We start from the raw sequence: 18,955 nt of genomic DNA, 5'->3' as shown, positions 1-18,955 counted from the left end.
TAGATTTTATAATCTCTGATACAACGAAAAGAAATACGTTTATAAATGGAGAAATATCTTTCTTGCCAAATGGAAATAAATTAGGTACAATTGTGAGTTATATGGACGGTGAGTCACCGCAGTTTACTCATTTAAGATCTTCAATGCTCGCATATGTTTCGATAAATCTATTATTGATGATAAACAGGTTTCCTGAGTTTGCTGTCAGAATTGCTACTGATTCGTTTTATATCAATAAAAAATATTCACGATTGCTAGAACAACTACATATCGATACTTGTGCATCGTGGGGTTCGTGGAGAATAAAAAAAGAATGTATGCTCGATTATTCCGAATCCGCTGATGTTACGATTAAAGATATTTACCTGATAAAATCAGGCAGAAATAATCAGATAACAAAATTATCATCTGCACCATCGGTGTACGATCCAATAACCAGAAATAAAACGGTTAATCTAAATGGACCGGGAGGTTCTGGTAAGACGACTCGAGTAATCGAATTATTTCAGAATTCAGATGTGATTGTTTTAGCACCTACACATAGACTTGCGCGAGAGATGAAACAACGAGGAGTGCAATCATGTACCTATCACAACTTTTTTCGATACAAGGGTGACGCACGGACTTCTTCGAGGATGGGAGAAAAATATATTCCAAGGATTATCGTTTGGGATGAAACATGTACAGTACCGTTGGAAACATTAAAAACATTTCTTGATTGGCTATTGACAAAAAAATACAGCTCTAGTCATGTGTGGCGATCACGGTCAACCACCACCTTTTGTTGGACCATCTCCACATGATTGGCTAAAAGATTTTGTTGATTATTATGAAGAAATAACTGATGATCACAGAGCACTTGATCCAGAATTAAGTGAGTTAAAAAAAATTAATCAGACTATAGCTGAATAAAACTCAAGGTGAAGTAATGCGTGAAGTGATTTCAGAAACCTCTGTGAACGACTTTCTGCAAACGTGGAGACCAAATGATCTGATAGTTGCAAGTAGAAAGATAGTTCGTGATACACTTTCAACAGCGGTTGTTTCAGTTACATAAAGAAAAGTTCTCAGCGTTACGTGTACCACTATGTTATCGACCAGCAGACACGCGACGGCAGAATATTGACGTTGATATACCAGGACAGACCGAGAAACAAAATCTCGTATTAAATGATGTTGTCGCAGTTGATGTCAGTGTTGTTGAGGATGCGCTATATGCTGATAAATCTCCGTGGACGCTAGGATACGCGATGACAATTCACTCATCTCAAGGGTTAACTGTTACTGATACAGTTGTTTGGATTGTCGATGATCGTATCGAATGGTCAAATTTAGTTTATCTCGCAGTGTAACGAGTCAGAAGAATTTCTCAGTTGCGGAGAATTGTCTTGGATGATCCAGCGATCAACGATGACCTCGGTGACAACGATACAATAAGAAAAAAATTGGCTGGTTATAAACAAAGTGACATAAAAAATGATCGGGAATTTGATATCGATGCTGAATTTATTAACACGCTGAAACAGCAGCAGAATAATCACTGTGCAAGTTGTAATTGTTTAATGTTATGGCGGTATCTGAAAAATGATCCAAGACAATTTACAGTGGATAGAAAAGCTAACCGTCTTGGTCATACACGAGAAAATACGATGTTGACCTGTCTTGAGTGTAATCGACGTAGGGGTGCTAGTTAAGTGATCGCGGCGGTAATTGTGTATCTTCAGGAATTACTTGTAATTGTTCATGCATGAATCCACGTTGAGGAGCAGTTGAATCCAGTCTGTAGATTGCGGGTCTACCAGTAGATCTTACTATGTTAGATATCTTGTGCGTCGTAACACTCCAAATGGGATCAGTCGCTCTTTTTTTGCCACCTTTAAGTTCACCGGGTTCATATAAATATCTTACAGTAATATTACCAAGTACTGGCTGCGCTGAAAAATCACGTCGTTGTACGGGTATATGGTTTTTTTTTTTTTTTTTGTAATTGCATTAATGGGTTTCATGTTGGTTGCTCGAGTAATTTCGTTATTTAGCGCGGCTATCACACTTGGTAATCTTGCAACCCATTCGCGAGATCTCTTGTCTTGAATTAATTCATTCGCGTATTGATATCCAAATAACCGCTCAGCAAGTGTTCGATTGAATCGTTCAACAATTGCCTGATCACGATGAATTGCAGTGTGTCCTCGTCTGATTTTGACATTATGTTGCTTCATTAACGATGATACTGGACCAAGAAATTCTTTGCCAGGATCAACCTGTAATAGTTGTGGCCATCGTAGACCACCTCGTTTATAAATTCGTTCAAACGTAGAAGAAACTTCGGTCGCTGTTTTAATTGATAATGGTTCTGCCTCTTTATATCTACTCGCAACGTCAATGACAGTTAACGCGTATTTGTAAGTTATTTGACGTCTTCCAATTTTGATAGTATCGTGTGGTAAAAACAAAATATCTGCTTGATGAACTTCATTAGGAACACTCACATCGAAATGTGCGTACTGAATTCGCTTCGGTGATGGTAGGTAAATTTGCCATATTGCCTGTCTTGCTAACCACGCTGCGGCGGCAGAACGCGTGACATTTGCTGCATCAGCGAGTTTACTAATTGCTGCTCTACACTTCCAGTATCCCCTTGAACTATAATAAATTCATTCCATTTATAATAATTGATTAATTAATTACCAGCCCCTAACGCCAGTTTACTTTTCATCGCGGATCTTACCACCCAATTAGCTAATGATTCTCTGATATTTTTATTTTTTATGGAATCAAGCGAATGAATCAACTTCACATCTGCAGTATGCCTATGTTGTAAATCTTTATTAGTATAAGCCACATCATGAACGTGACATGCTTTATCAATATCATTTATGGGATATTCACCTAGTTTTGGTTGATCCTGATTGTCAAGCCTGATATCAAGTCGAGTACCAGAGTAGTGAAGTGGGGCACTTTAGCCTCAATGGGAATTAGCATTAAAAACACCCCTGGGTCACTTTAGCCTCAATGGGAAATTTAACATTACGAAAACACCTGGGTCACTTTAGCCTCAAGGGGAATTTAACATGGGAAAAAAATTTGGGTCTGTTGCGACTCAAGGGGAATTTAACATGGGAAAAATTTTTGGGTCTGTTGAGCCTCAAGGGGAATTGAACATAGAGAATAAATCGTGGGACTGTCTAGGGAAAAGGGGAATTGAACAGGGGATTTTTTTTAAAAATAAAAAACATTTTTTAAAAATAAAAAAATGGGGTAGGCAATTGAAAGTCTATCTCTTTTTGAGATATGTGGGTGGCCCTGAAAAGGGCCTTTGGGTTTATATATGCCCTTCACATAAAGGGCATCTGTGACTTCTTCTTCTCCTTAGGCTTCGTCTCACTGTAGGACCGTAAATCAGGACTCTTTTGAGGCATCCTTGCCTCTCCACGTAAATCCTACGTATCCATAGGTTGCTGGCGGTCCTATGGACAACTGTCCTTTCGGATCGGACATACATCGGTATGCCCGTCCTGAACATCATTGTTGACACAACGATGGAAGATTCAACGTCAGTCCACATGCTGAGGCGACGAGAACAGGTAAATCAATGCAATGAACTGCGTTTATTTATAGGTAGAGGAAGGATTGAAACGGATTGAGTTCATTCACCAATCCAAACACGCGTTACAAGATTCAGTCAGCTCGCATCCAATCCGAAGAGAACAGTCTGTGACGTCACGTGGTCTATATAGATTCGCTAGCGCCTGTGCGCTGTCAATCCATCTGACATTTATTCAACATGACGGAAACTCAGAAAACGATCAATTGGGGTGCACAAGCAGTGGAGACTACACAAGGGAACCCTGACTTACTTTCAGAAGAGGTACATTGGGATTTTGTGGATTTTCTTACCTCGCAAGAATTTGTTCCGGGACCTTCGTCACCTTCATTACCACACGTGGAGAATTTTAGACAGAGACAGAAAGAAGAATTGGAGAAATTTATACAACGACAAAAGGAAGCTGAACAAGCTTTTCTTTTACAGCAACAACAGCAAGAACAGGTAATAAAAAACAAGAATAAGAAGAAGCAGCAGCAAGGAAACAAGAGGGTGAAAATCAAACGGTCACGGTAATATTAGACATTTTAGCTGAGGTAAGAAGTCTGAAACAAATGTCTCAGACTTCTTTATCACAACCGAAGAGAATATGACCTTCCCGAACTAAACACGCCAACCCTGTGACTAAGCCTACCGTACCACCCTTAGTGATTTCAACCAAATCATTATCATCAGAAGTAGGCCTCGGCCGTGGCAAAGGCTTAAGGCAGTTAAAGTTGATTGCTTAAACTCACCCCTACACCAAAAACCAAAGGCCCTTTTCAGGGCCACCCACTTCTCTCGAAAAGAGATAGACTTTCAATTGCCAATAACTCAAAAAAAAAATTATACCCCTATAGTACGTGTATATGAGTGCGTGAGTGTAGCTTCTTATTTAAAATCAAAACTCAAAGACACTTACTTTTTTGCACCTAATTTATTCTTTTATAAATAGTTACAATCCAATTCACAATTCACAACAGAGCACTTTAAAAAGAACATTCACTTCTTTTGTCTCACTGTTTAGTCTCTCTGTTTTTTCATTTTCTTCACCGTCACAGTCTTTTCCTCCTCTTCCTCCTCACTTTCTTCCCTTCTTCTGTTCTTCTCCTGTTTCTTCTTCTTCACCTGTCTGCTATCTTCCTCCTCTTCTTCTTCCTCTGAAGAATATCTCTCTTCTTCTCACTCCTCTTATTTCTTTTTTGGGCAATCTGGAGATCAATGTCCTTTTTCTTGACAATAATAACAGGTATCTTGACTTTTGTCTCTTTTAACCCCTGTTTTTCTTTTTTGACGGTCTGGACACTCTGAAGACCAATGCCCTCTCTTCTGACAGATATAGCAAGTATCTTCACTTTTATCTCGAAAAGAAGGAGAGTAGTCCGTCGGCTGGTCTGAAGAAAATTTTCTAATGACCCCTCGCAAAGCTCTGATGAAACGTTCGATTTGGCTAGTCTCTTCCATCGTTGTGCTCGGTTTGAGAGTGAAATGAATAGTGAAAGGACAAGACACACACCCTTTTATATACGCTGGTCTGCCATGACTATAGATCAGTCCATGCTGTTTAAATTTTAGACATTTGACGTTTTTCACTCAAGATGAAACGATCCAATCCATTTGAGAAGAAAGAAGAAACTAAGAGGCAGAAACGTGATCTATCGCCTCGTACCAGAGCTGAAGTCTTGGCACAAATTCATGCCAGTGATTTTGAAGAGGACATGAGTGAACCAGAATCCAAACCCTCTAAACAAAGTTCACCACCCTTAGTTAACCCTGAAAAGTACTATTCCATTCGAGAGACGGAAAAGCGCTCCTCTAGAAAATTTAGAACCACGGCTTACAAATACACGGTGAAGTTTAAAGATTTCAAGGCCGAAGTACCGTTAGAGAAAGCAGAAGGGTTCATCACCGGGGTGTGCGATTCTTTACTCACCACACTCAAGCGACAATGTCAACCCAAAGAAGACGATCGCTTGAGACTTTCCATACAACAGGACGGTTTGAAATCCCCTGTTTGGATCGAGTTTAGCAGCTCTGCAGAATTGACCACTTCCAAAGTCCTGGACAAGATTCAACACGTGCAACAATCCAATGACCAGTTTCACATCACCGATGGAAAAGCCACATTGGACATGACCCACGTCTCTCCTCCTCATGGGACTGGCCGCAGAAAGATCTTATTGGTGAACGACCTTCGCAGCACCAAAACAAGTCTCGTCCGAATTAACAACCCTCAAGACCAGATGTGTTTAGCCAGGACTATCGTGGTGGGACGAACCTATGCTAACAAGAATGACACGGAAGAATGGAAAAGAGCCTGGAAAACTATTCGACAATCCGACCGAGCCAAACAACGAAGTGAAGCAGAACTCCTGTTGCAACAAGCCGGCCTGTCCAAAGACACACCTTGTGGCATTCCTGAAATGCAAAAATTGCAAGATGTCCTGCCTGCACGCTACACCTTGAAAGTGCACCCTCAAGAAATGCGTGGGCAAATGTTGTTTCGAGGGAAAGACTTTAAGGATGGAAAATTAATTCATGTCTATTATCACGATGACCATTTCGATACCATTACAAGTATCACCGGATTCCTGGGATATGTTTATTACTGTGAGAAATGTGACTATGGCTATAACAATCGAGGACAACACAAACATTGTGGATCGAAATGCTCAGGATGTTTGGCCTCTCCACCCTGTCTGGACGAAGGGCAAGAACCAGTGCATTGTTCTGCTTGTCTGCGCACGTTTGTCAGCCCTGCCTGTTACCAACAACATTTGAAGACGCAAGGTTCACAGCAGAAATGTGCTTGTCAACTGCTGAGCTTGTGCCCTACGTGTGGACAAGGCATATTTACCAATAATGCCAAGGCACACGTATGTTCAGGAAAGAAAAAATGTCACATTTGTCGCCGAATCGTGGACTTGGAACACCAATGCCTCGTGCAAAAATACCAATCCCAACCAGAGAAAGAGGACGGACACAAGAAGAAAGCCAATTTCATCTTTTTCGATTTCGAATGCATGCAAGAGACCGGTATTCACATTCCTAATTTCTGCGTGGCTCATCGAGCGTGCGAGAGGTGCATTCAGGAACCTATCTTCATTCATTGCCCTCACTGCAGTAAGATTCCCGGAGGGCATGAGAAAATCTTTCGGGGACCGAACACGCTAGCCGATTTTGCACAATGGGTCTTAGACCCCATCGACAGGACGTGGAGCCAAGAGGACATCGAACGTTACGGAGATTGTCATCGTCATGCCACAGTGATGTCCTACAATTTCTCCGGATACGATGGACAGTTTCTTTTCAGATACTATACGGAACAAGGCACCGAGCGTTCTAAAGTGACTTTGAACGGAGCCAAAATCATTTTCATGCAAGTGGGACAAGTACAGTTTAAAGATTCGATGAGTTACTTGGCCATGCCTTTGAGCCGAATGCCTAAACCATTTGGAATGACAGAAATGGCTAAAGGGTACTTTCCACACTTTTTCAATACGGAAGCCAATCAACACGCCGTTCTACCACATTTACCTGAGCCTCACTATTACGACCCTGACAACATGCGTACCGAACAACGAGAAGCTTTCTACGCTTGGTACCAGGCTCACGCCTCGGACCCTTTCGACTTTCAGGAAGAAATGTTAAAGTATTGTCGTTCCGACGTGGACATTTTACGACGTTGCTGTGGAAAATTTCGAGAACTGTTGATGGAACACGGAGGGGTCGATCCTTTGAAAGAAGCTTGCACCATTGCCAAAGCGTGTTCCTTAGTGTACCGGCAACGATTCATGCCTGAAAACACCGTGGCTGTCATCAGTCCTCAAACGACACACTATGTCAAACGTCAATACTCGGTCAAAGCCCTACGTTGGTTACATTACTTTTGCGACAAGGAAGACAAGTGGATTCAGCATGCCCGCAACGGAGGAGGCGAAAAGACCATTGGAACGGATTCAGTCGATGGCTGGGACTTAGAAAACCCCAAGATCGTGTACGAGTTTAACGGTTGCTTATTTCACGGATGTCCCGTCTGTTACCCTGACCGTGGCACTAAAAATCAGTTTTTACAACGAACCATGGAAGACTTGTACCAGGCCACTTGTGTGCGACGCCTAAACTTAGAACAGGAAGGATACCAAGTGGTGGAAATGTGGGAACACGAATACGATCACCGTTTGAAAACTGATCCCGAATTGAAACGCCTCGTGGAAAGTTACCAGTTCATGGACCCCCTGAACCCAAGGGATAGTTTGTACGGAGGAAGGACCAATGCCACCTGTTTGCTGTACCAAGCCGACGAAGAGAAAGGAGAAGAAATCAAATACTTGGACGTGTGTTCGCTGTATCCTTACGTATGTAAATATTGTCGCTTTCCTGCAGGGCACCCACAATTGTTCACGGAACACATCCACCTGAAAAACATTCGACAATACGAAGGCTTGATCAAGTGCAAAGTTTTGCCTCCCAAGGACTTGTACCATCCCGTCTTACCTCACCATTGCCAAGGCAAACTGACGTTTCCCTTGTGCCGTACTTGTGCCGAAACGTGCAACCAAGATCAGCCTTGTCAGCACACCCAGGAAGAACGGGCCTTGACGGGAACCTGGGTCAGCTTAGAATTGTTCAAAGCTCTGGACATGGGATATCAACTGTTATAAGTGTACGAAATTTGTCACTTTCCCAAGACACAACAATACCACAAGGGTGACCCCACGCAGAAAGGCATTTTCGCCGACTACGTGGATGCCTTTTTGAAACTGAAACAAGAAGCCAGTGGCTATCCTTCCTGGTGTCACACTCCCGAAGACCAAAAGACATTCAAAGAGAAATAATGGGCACAAGAAGGCATTACTTTAGATCACATCGAGAAAAACGAAGGCAGGCGATCGTTTGCCAAAGTGATGTTAAATTGCTTGTGGGGTAAAATGGCACAACGTCCGTGTTTACCCAAGACGGAGTATTTGACAGAACCTTCCCGCTACTTTCAGATGATTCACGACAAAACCAAATTCATGTAACACGTGGACGTCGTTCGCGACGATTTGATCTTGGTCAATTACGAAGAAGATCTGGACTTTGTACAAGACGACCCTTTTGGAAATGTCATCATTGCGGCTTACGTGACAGCTCATGCTCGCTTAAAATTGTACGAAGCTTTAGAACTGTTAGAGGAACGCGTCCTGTACTTTGACACGGACAGTTGCATTTACATCCATCACCCGAGTCAACAGCACCCTGACATCGAAGGATACCGTTTAGGAGCCTGGACAGACGAGCATCCCGACGACAAGATTCTAAGTTTCGTCAGTGGCGGTCCAATAAATTACGGCTACGAATACTGGGACCCACAAGGAGAAGTGCACACGAAGTGTAAAGTGAAAGGAATGACTCTGCATTATCGTACCAGTCGTCTGGTCAACTTTGGGCTATTGAAAGAAGCCTTGCAATCTGGAGAGGATGAACACTTTAAAGTGACCACCTATCAACCCAACAAGATTGTACGTTTACCCACTCACCACATCGTCAGTCGACCCTTGGAAAAAGTCTATCAAATTGTGTACCAGAAGCGAGTGCAACTTCCCAATCATTTCACCTTGCCGTATGGACACGCCGGTATTGGTCTGTATATAAAAAGGAACCCTAGGCAAGATCGATAGTTCATTGTGACTACCAAGACCAAGTGAACAAGATGAATACTTTCAGAGAAATACAAAACAAGTTTAGAAAGGCACAATTCAAGTTTGGGGCTTCTGAAGTGGAATGCGATTGTGAGCCTTGCGATCGGAACGATGCTGTACGCTGTGACCTTAGCGATGCCGGAAAGCATCATGGGAACTTTGTTCTCACTACCCCTATCATGGAAAGTGATGCTGTGCGTGTCAAACCTGAGGGATGCGAAAGCGATGCCGCTCGTCCTCTTGGACACTTTACTGGGTTTCGTTTTAAAGGTGGATGTTCACCTTCACGTTTACCCCCCCCCCCCCACGGATGTCATCCAGCCCTGAGCAAACTCCTGTCCATGCCACCCAACCCTCATCGAAACGAACCTGTGAAAGACGAATATTCGTTCCCTGTACGTTTGTCGGAATACTGCGACTTTGAAAATGGTCATCAATCGTTCAAAGGAAAATGGCCTAAGTATCTGGGAGGCCCGACCCCCGAAGAATTAGCCAGAGCCGGATTGTTCTACTTGGGCGAAGGAGATAAAGTCAAGTGTTTCAGTTGCGGTGTGTCACTTCACCACTGGGAACCACAAGATTCGGCCTACGTAGAACATGCTCGATGGTCACCGAATTGTCATTACTTACCCTTAGTGGGACCGAGACATTGAAGTAACTTACCATAATCTGTTTATGGATACTTTACAAGAGAACATTCGCACTTTGCCTGTGGAGTTGAGAGAAAGGATTTACCGAGAGCTGGTCAAAATACAAGTGAAACGTAAAGAACAATTGCATCCGTTACGTCACCAGATGTTAACTCACTGGTACCTGAATGCTATAAAAGGACTGATTCAGTTGAAAGTGTTCCATTGGACAGACATTGATCAACAACCCCTGGTTTTAAAAAGGATTGGTTTGCTATTGATGATTCTATCTACTACAATGTAAATTTACTGCATCGAATTCCAGAGGAAGAGTTAACGAATTACCCACATCTTTTACACAATGTCAACTTAGTGAAAGAGGAAACTTCTGAACGAATTGTAATCTGTAAATTAGTGACTAAACGATTTAAACTTGGCACTGAAGTAAAACCATGTCTGTGCAAACGGTACACTTCTTGTGTTACAAAGAGGATTTAGTATGATCTATTCATGGATACTTTGCTAGAGAACATTCGTGCTTTGCCTGTGGACTTGAGAGAACGAATTTACCGAGAGCTGGTCAAAATACAAGTCAAACGTAAAGAACAGATGCATCCGTTACGTCACCAGATCTTTAACCACTGGTACCTGAATGGTATAAGAGAACTGATTCGTCAGAAATTGTTTCAGTGGTCAGACCTTGTTCAATACTTCCAGGGCCCCGATGATCCACGTGTTCATCATTTTGGTTACTTCGAGATTCACCTAGTGCAACGCATTGAGGAAGACAAGTTAAAGGATTACCAACATATTTTACATGGAATCTACTTAGCGGAAGAGGAAACTTCTAAACAAACTATGACGTTTCGGTTACAGTATGCAAGATTTAGATTCCCCACTGGAGAACGAAGATCTCTGGCTAGAAAGTACGTGTATTGTTTCCGAAACAAAGAGACTATAAAAACAGGCTGCCATGCCACGACTTATGTCACATGTAATTGAACAGATTCCGTGGAAGGAATTCAATGACCATATTCAAACCGTGGATCATCACCATCGATTATTAGAAGAACTGTATCCATTCAATTTGGGTCGACAAGTGGTGTGTGTCTTTGTGACTTGTTTTCTAGGATTTCGTTTACCAGCCGATTCCTTGTGGACTCTTTACGATCAGTACTTACCACCCAAATAGCCTTAAATGGTCACGAAAGACTCCTTTTGTTCAAAGCCTTGCGTTTTCATCTGGATACTTCTCGACCTCTACGGGAAAAAAAGATTCGTCAACTTTTAGTTACCCAAGACGTGTATGACGATGTGTGTGTAGCTTGTGACTTACACCCCCATTGGACAGATGTCCGTGTCTGGAAAGAATGGGATTTGAGGCTTAGACCCAAGAAGAGGCCCAGTATGCATCGAGAGTTGTTCAAGGAAAAAAGTCACTTTTCAACCAATGTTAGTGACGGTGCCAGAAGAACCCGCCACCCAGGACAGGACTGTCGTGGACATGCCTGAAAGACCCTTTCGGGAGGACACTTGTGTGACCTTACCCCCTATAGAACTGGTCAGGACATTACCCAAAACATGTTGTACAGACACTTGTTTCTATTGCACGTTCATAGTTTTGATGTGTTTTTTATTCCTGTACATAACTATCTGGCTTTTATGTATTTTTGTCTTTCGTGTTGTTCATATTTGAAACATTCAATAAACGTGTCCTGAAAAAAAGTATATAAACTCTCGTCTTCTCTGTTTTCGTGTCACAAGTGACATTCCTAACACTATGGCTACCTCTGCTGTCTCTGCTCCCTCTTCCTCCACTGTCAAAGTCATCGACGAACACTTAGATCGTGCCAGTTGGGAGGCTTTGTATCTTCGCCATCCCTTTAACATGCTCATTGCTGGACCTAGCGGTTCAGGCAAAACTGAACTCGTCAAACGCTTGATCGAACATAAACATCATTTGATCGATCGTCCACCTCAACGCATCGTGTGGTGTTACAAAGAGTGGCAATCGGCGTACAGCCTCTTGCGAGAAAGTCAAGGCGATTCCATCGTGTTTGTGGAAGGCATTCCTAAAGAAGACGACGGCATCATCTCTGACTCCCGTCAAACCCATTTGGTTATTTTTCACGACATGTTAGGAGAAGACGAAGAAGAAATTAAACTGTGGTTCACGCGCAAAGGGCATCATCGCAATGCCAGTGTCGTTTACATTATTCAAAATTTGTTTCAACAAAGTAAACCCCATCGCACCATCAGTCTCAATGCGCATTACGTGGTCTTGTTTAAAAGCCCTCGAGATAAATCGCAAGTGCAAGTCTTAGACAAACAGTTAGGGACACCTTAGCTGACTCAGGCGTACGACGATGCCACTCAAACTCCACACGCCTATTTACTTGTCGATTTGAAGCCTACGACCCCCGATAATTTGCGATTTCGTACCCACTTGTTTCACCACTTGTGCCAAGACGGAGGGCCTGTCCTGTACACGTCTCCGTCCTCGACTTAACTTCATTCCACAAAAAAATCTATAAAAACCTCAGACACTTTTCGTCTGTCTCACACACATTTTGAACATGACGTCCCTTCAGTCGCATCTTCCCGTCAAATTGATTCGTGCCTTGTATGGCATCAGTCGAGAAAAAAATCCACAAACACGAGCTCGTGTCTTAGAAGCTAGTCTCAAAGAAAGTCTTACGATGGTTCACGGTGACGGCACGTCAGTTACTACAAGGGATCATTTTATTCCTCATCAAACCAAACGCTTTTTTGATCGAAACAAAGTCGCTTTGACCAAACTGGCCGATCCTCGCATCGACACTCAAACCAGAAAACAAATCATTTTGAAACCTAGAGGGAGCGGTACTCTTGGAGGGGTCATCATTCGCTCTCTCTTAAGATGGGATCCTAATGCTCCCAAACTTCTCCCCAAGAAAAAAGTCAAACGAAGCTCCAAGAAGAAAAAAAAGAACCACGGTGCCAAGGCCAAGTCCCCAAGGAGACCCGTGTCTCCAAGAACTTCTCCAGTGGCGGGACCCTCCTCTTACCAGTCACCACCCCGGAAAAAGAAAAGCCCCCAGAAAAAGAAACACAGAAAAAGTCCCCAGAAAAAGAAAAGTCCACAGAAGAAAACTAGTCGCAAGAGAGGCATTTCCCTGCTGATGTCACCAAGAACTGAAGAGTACTTGGAGACGTTGATTACACTAAGAACTTCTCCGTTGATAACCCCAAGAACTTCCCCAGTGGCAGGACCATCGAATTTAGTGGCAGTGGCCGCTGCTCACAAAGTACCTTCTCCCAAAATCAAAGTTCAAGAAAGATCGGACATGTTACAAAGTTTACTGGATTTGTCCAAGCAAGAACTGGCTCGATTTACTCCATTACGTACCCGTGCACGACGTGTCATGCCTGTCCTGAAGTTGATACGACGTAAAGACAACCAGTGGCGACGCCTTCCAGTATAAAAAGGCCTGTGACTAAGTAGGGGTATCAGTGTTTTTGGTGCTGAAGACTCAAAGATGTCACCCTCCAGAAAACATTCCTCTTCTAAACAACCCCAAGGAAAGAAAAGGAAAGGACTGCCTCCTCGTTTAGTCAAACATGGGGATATGTTATCTGTCCTGTCCAAAGCTTCTCCACCCCTGCGAAAAAAACTCATTCAATCAGCCTCCAAAGAGGTCATCGATACCGTGTGCGAATGTTGTTTGAACGTCTTGAAAGGCACGATCCCTTTGTCCAAACACCAGAAACAATGCTTAGGCAAACATCGTCACGTTCTTCGCCAAATGGTTCAAAAGAAAATTCCCATTCGTCAAAAGAAGAAGATGTTGGTCCAACGTGGAGGCATTTTACCCCTCTTGTTAGGTCCATTGCTGAAAGGAGTCTTGGGAACCATGTTGGGAGGACTGGTGGGAGCAAGATAAAAAGGCCCTCTGAAGTCCCTAGATCTCAGAATCGACCCCTGACAACCCCATGGAAGGACGAAAACTAGCTTTAGTGCCTTACAAACGATGGATGGAATACCATCGTTGGCAAGAACAACGCACCCCGCATTTACCTCCCAATCCCCATTTGAGCGAGATGTCCCAGTTACAACACGAATTGCAGTCCTTGATGGATCGCCAAGATTTGTCCGAAACAGAAAAATCGCAAAAGTACGGTCAACTCTTGCAACGACTGCAACTCTTTCACCAGAAAGCTTTAGACGAAACAGCTCTTCCCACTCTGAAAGATTTTAAGACCTTGATGAAAAGTCCAGCACCATCACCAGTACCACTACCAACACTATCAGTGACCAAGAAAGAAAAGGGAGAAGAAGAAGAAGAAGGGTTTCAAACTCCACCAGAAAAAGTACGCAAGTTAACAACACCACCTACCTCCAGAATTGGATGGATTAAAAAGATGATGACCACCCCTTCTTCATCAGAAGGGAAAAAGAAGGTGAAGACAGAAGTGAAGACAGAAGTGAAACAAGAACCGATATCCCCTGTTCTGACATCCTCCTCTTCGACACCTATTGCCGGTCGCACACGCAAAGCATTGCAATCCAAGAAAGTACCCCAAGAGAAAAAGAGTAGCATCTTCCAAGAGTGGGTGCCTTATTAACACACAAACACAAAAAATGGAAAAAGTGTTAGCCAGCATTTACTACGATCCCTCCCATCCTGCAGGTTACGCAGGAGTTTAAAAATTGCATCGTGCTGCCAAAACGCGACTGAAAAGTCTCAGTTTACCTCAAGTGAAACGATGGTTACAAGAACAAGCTACTTACACTTTACACAAACCCATTCGACGCAAGTTTTCCAGAAGTCGCACCCTAGTGGAAGGCATCGATTATCAATGGCATGCCGATTTAGCCGATGTCTCTCATTTGGCCAGCTACAGTCGCGTCTACAAATATTTGTTTTGTGTCATCGACGTCTTTTCCAAATTTGCCTGGGTCGTACCGTTGACTTCCAAATCGAGCAGCGAGTTAGTGCGAGCCCTGCAACGAGTGTTGAAACAAAGCGGTCGTCACCCTCTTCGATGGCAAACGGACAAAGGCACCGAATTTCTGAACCAAGCTTTCCAAAAATAATTAAAGAAACGTGACATTCATTTTTTTTACCACCGAGAATCCCGAAACCAAAGCCAGCATCGTGGAACGTTTTCAATGCACTTTGAAAGAACGTATGTGGAAATATTTTACGCATCACCACACTCTGAAGTACATCGACATCTTACTGCACCTGGTGCAAACGTACAACCAATCTTACCATCGAAGCATAGGACGTGCCCCGCAAGAAGTGACTCCCGAGAACGAAGTGTTGGTGTTTGAGCGCCTGTTTGGTACGTCCCCGACGAGGGCTGTCCCCAAGAAAAGTGGAATGTTGGCCGTAGGAGATTGGGTGCGCATTGGCAAAACCAAACGCACTTTCGACAAAGGTTACTTACCTAACTGAACGACCGAATTGTTTCGTGTCACTGGACGAGTGCATGGCCGTGATCCTGCCGTCTATAAATTGGAAGACATGAACGGAGAAACGCTCAAAGGAACGTTTTACTTACCCCAGTTACAACGTGTCACCAAAAAAGAAGACGACGTGTACGACATCGAAAGCATTCTTGAACGCAGAACCCGTAAAGTGGGTAAACGACGTGTCAAAGAAGTCAAAGTACGTTGGAAAGGATATCCACCCAGTTTTGATTCTTGGATCGACGCTTCGCAAGTCATCGACTATAAAAAGAAATGACCATCATGCCCTTTCACACAGACGCAGCTACGTCGACCACTCCTTCACCTAGTTCTTCTCTGCAAGATTTACAAAAACAACCTTTGTGGGTGTGGTGTGGAGAACGTGTGCCTAAAACGCAAATCGTCTTTTTCTGCCAAATCTTCTTGGTGTATTGTGTCATCGGGGCAGCCATCGCCAATTTAAGTTTGCAACAAGGGGACAAGCAATTGTGGACCATTTTATTGAGCAGCTGCATCGGTTACCTGCTTCCCAATTCCTCTCTGAAATTCTCTTCCAACGGGAACCACGGGAACCTTGTGTCCAGTGCCAGTGTCAGTCACCACTCCAATAACAACAACAACAACCCTATTTTGAGCGGAGACACGCCTCTGACGTCCAGTAACCCCTCGGACAGCCACAGAACTCTGGAATTATGAGTCACCAAAACCAATTTTACTTAACCTTACCCAGTGACAGTTCCATGGAGGTGTTTCCCCACAACACGTTGTGCTGTTACACGGCCAAATTACCTCAGACCATCCCATTAGATCACGAAGCCCATTGGGAAGTGGCTTTAGTAAAAATCATTCACCCGACTCAAGTCCTCAATGTGCTTCCCAATCAAAATTTTTTTGATGTGGAAGTTCATGACGAACAATTGCAACAGTACTTGGATACCTATGGCAAATATAACATAAAAAACCCTGGCACAAAAAATCAAAAGTACACCACCTATCACTTGTTCGTTCCCCCAGGCTATTATTTTAGTGGTCAACATTTGGTCAGCACCATAACCTCCAGGTTTAATGTCGTGTTTCTGAAAGCTTTGGAAAGTGTCAAGAAAAGTGTCACCATGGAATACCACAAAGCAGCTCGTCGCTTCTTGATGAAATTTGACGGGAGTAAAATCGTGTCCATTTTATTTTGTCCTGAATTGTTTGACATGTTGGCCGGAGACATGGACATGAGAATGGCCATGCTCAAGAAAAACGAAGTACCAATCATTTACGACAACGAGTCTTTTAGCAAGTTATTTCGTGCCCCGGTAGAACTGAACCAAGGACTGAATTTGATGTTTGTGTACTCCGATGTGGTGGAGTACAACGTGGTGGGACACACCTCTGTGGCGTTACAGCGTGTCATTCCTTTCAAAGTGGATTCTGCCACGAACGCTGACGAGGAAGGTGGAAACACTTGCCACGTTCACCGCGAATTTGTACATCCTCACTATTTGCCTGTCAGCAAGTCGTATTTGGACACGGTCAACATTGCTAATAAAGGGAGATTTGGGACAAAATATTCCATTCACCAAAGGAAAAGTCACGGTGAAACTCCATTTTCGAAAACGGTTCTCTCACGACTCGTAAGTCATGTATCCAGTGTACCGAGGGGTTGCTGGACAGCGAGGACACGGTTTAGCAGATATGCTGAAATCGGCCTTTCGTTCGGTGGCCCCGGTGTTGAAACCGATGGTGACACGCGGATTGCATGCCTTGAAAGATGCGGCACTGACGCAAGGCAAAGAATTTCTCCAAAATGTCATCATCGACAAACAAAACCCCAAAGAAGCCTTCATGAGGGCAGGCAAAAATGTCTTGCTGCAAACGGGCAAAGACCTTTTTGACCGACGAGAAACACCTATAAATGCCCTGCACGCTACCGAGTCAGGCATTCAGCAAGGACAAGGCAGAAAGAGACGACGAAGAAAACACCCTTTCACCAGACTTCACACTTCTAAAGCTAGAAAGGCAAAGAAAAGAAGAACCGTCCGAGACTTAGACGTTTTCGATTATTGAGACACAGAGAAAAATGATGCACCGAGAATCTTGCGCTTGTTCCAAGTCGGAACTGGATCTGTTTGCCATGCCCCCCACCATGATGACGATGCAAGAATCTCAGTGGGTGGAATTTCATCCCGTCTCCTCTTTGACGGAATCCGCTCCCATCGAGTTTGAAATCAAAGGACAGCCCGAAGATTACATCGATCTGAATAGCAGTTACCTGTATTTGAAAGTGAAAGTGATCAAAACGGACAACACCAATCCAGGAGCCGATGCTAGAGTAGCTCCTGTCAACAATTTCATGCATTCCTTGTTCAGCGAAGTGGACTTGTACTTGAATAACAAACTGGTCAGCAGCAGCATGGATACTTACCCATATCGTGCCTAGCTTTAAAATCTCTTGACGTACGGAAAAGAAGCCAAGAATACTCATCTGGATGCTTGCGTGGTATGAAAACCTGACACGGCAGGTGTAGCCACGTTTTGCGACACAGTCCTGACAGGAGATGACAATCCTCACAATGTGGGGTTTAATGACCGTCGTAAGAAAATTCTGCAAGGGCGAAGTTTAGATCTGATGGATCGTTTGCATTTGGACATGTGGTTACAAGAAAAGTATTTGCTGAACGGGGTGGATATACGTCTGAGACTGAATCGTAGCAGTGCCACTTTCCATTTGATGGCCCATGCTAATGAATACAAAACTATCATTCAAGAAGCCCGACTTTACGTGCGTCGTGTGGAAGTGTTACCTAAAGTGGGAAACGACGTCAGTCAGACGTTGAGCAGAACGACCGCCAAGTATCCGATACGAAGCGTAGAAATGAAAACGTTCACTATTCCCGCTGGACAGCGATCTATGATCGAAGATCATTTGTTCCAAGGACAGTTACCCAAGCGTTTGATTGTTGGTATCGTCAGGAATTCAGCCTTCAACGGAACCCACGATCAAAATCCTTTTGAGTTTCGACATTACAATCTGTCCAAGATCGAAGTCAGTCGCGACGGCAAGACCTTGTGTACCCGACCCTTTGAGCCTAACTTTGGTGTCGCGAAGAATTATTTTAGATCGTACTTGTCCCTGTACGAAGCCACGGGACAGTTAGGGACCAACACCAGTCACGGTATTTCGTACGACGATTATGCAGGAGGCTATGCTTTGTGGGGTTTTGATTTCATTCCAGACCAAGGCAGCGACGAGGGACATTTCCACCCTATAAAATCGGCTCAGATTCGTGTGGAACTTCAGTTTGCAAATCCACCTCCAGATCACACAGTGAACGTCCTCCTGTATGCAGAATTTGACAATACCATAGAAATCAACAGTTTGAGAGAAGTCATTCTAGATTATTAGAAGCCATGGAAGACTGTTATCCCTCTTTACCTAGTGGAAAAACTTTGAAGATGGAATGTGAGGAGACCGTGGAAGAAGAAGAAGAAGAATCCCAAGACGAAGAAGTTATCATCATGAAGTCAAGATGGCCAGAACAAGAAGCCCATTTAGTCTCCTGTTTTGCTACAGTCCTGGCAGATATAATGAGAGAATTGATCAAGGAAGAGTGCT

Source organism: Sinohyriopsis cumingii, chromosome 16 (assembly GCF_028554795.1).
Source record: "Sinohyriopsis cumingii isolate HCF-2022 chromosome 16, ASM2855479v2, whole genome shotgun sequence".
Taxonomy (NCBI): Eukaryota; Metazoa; Mollusca; class Bivalvia; order Unionida; family Unionidae; genus Sinohyriopsis; species Sinohyriopsis cumingii.
This window is presented reverse-complemented; position numbering follows the sequence as displayed.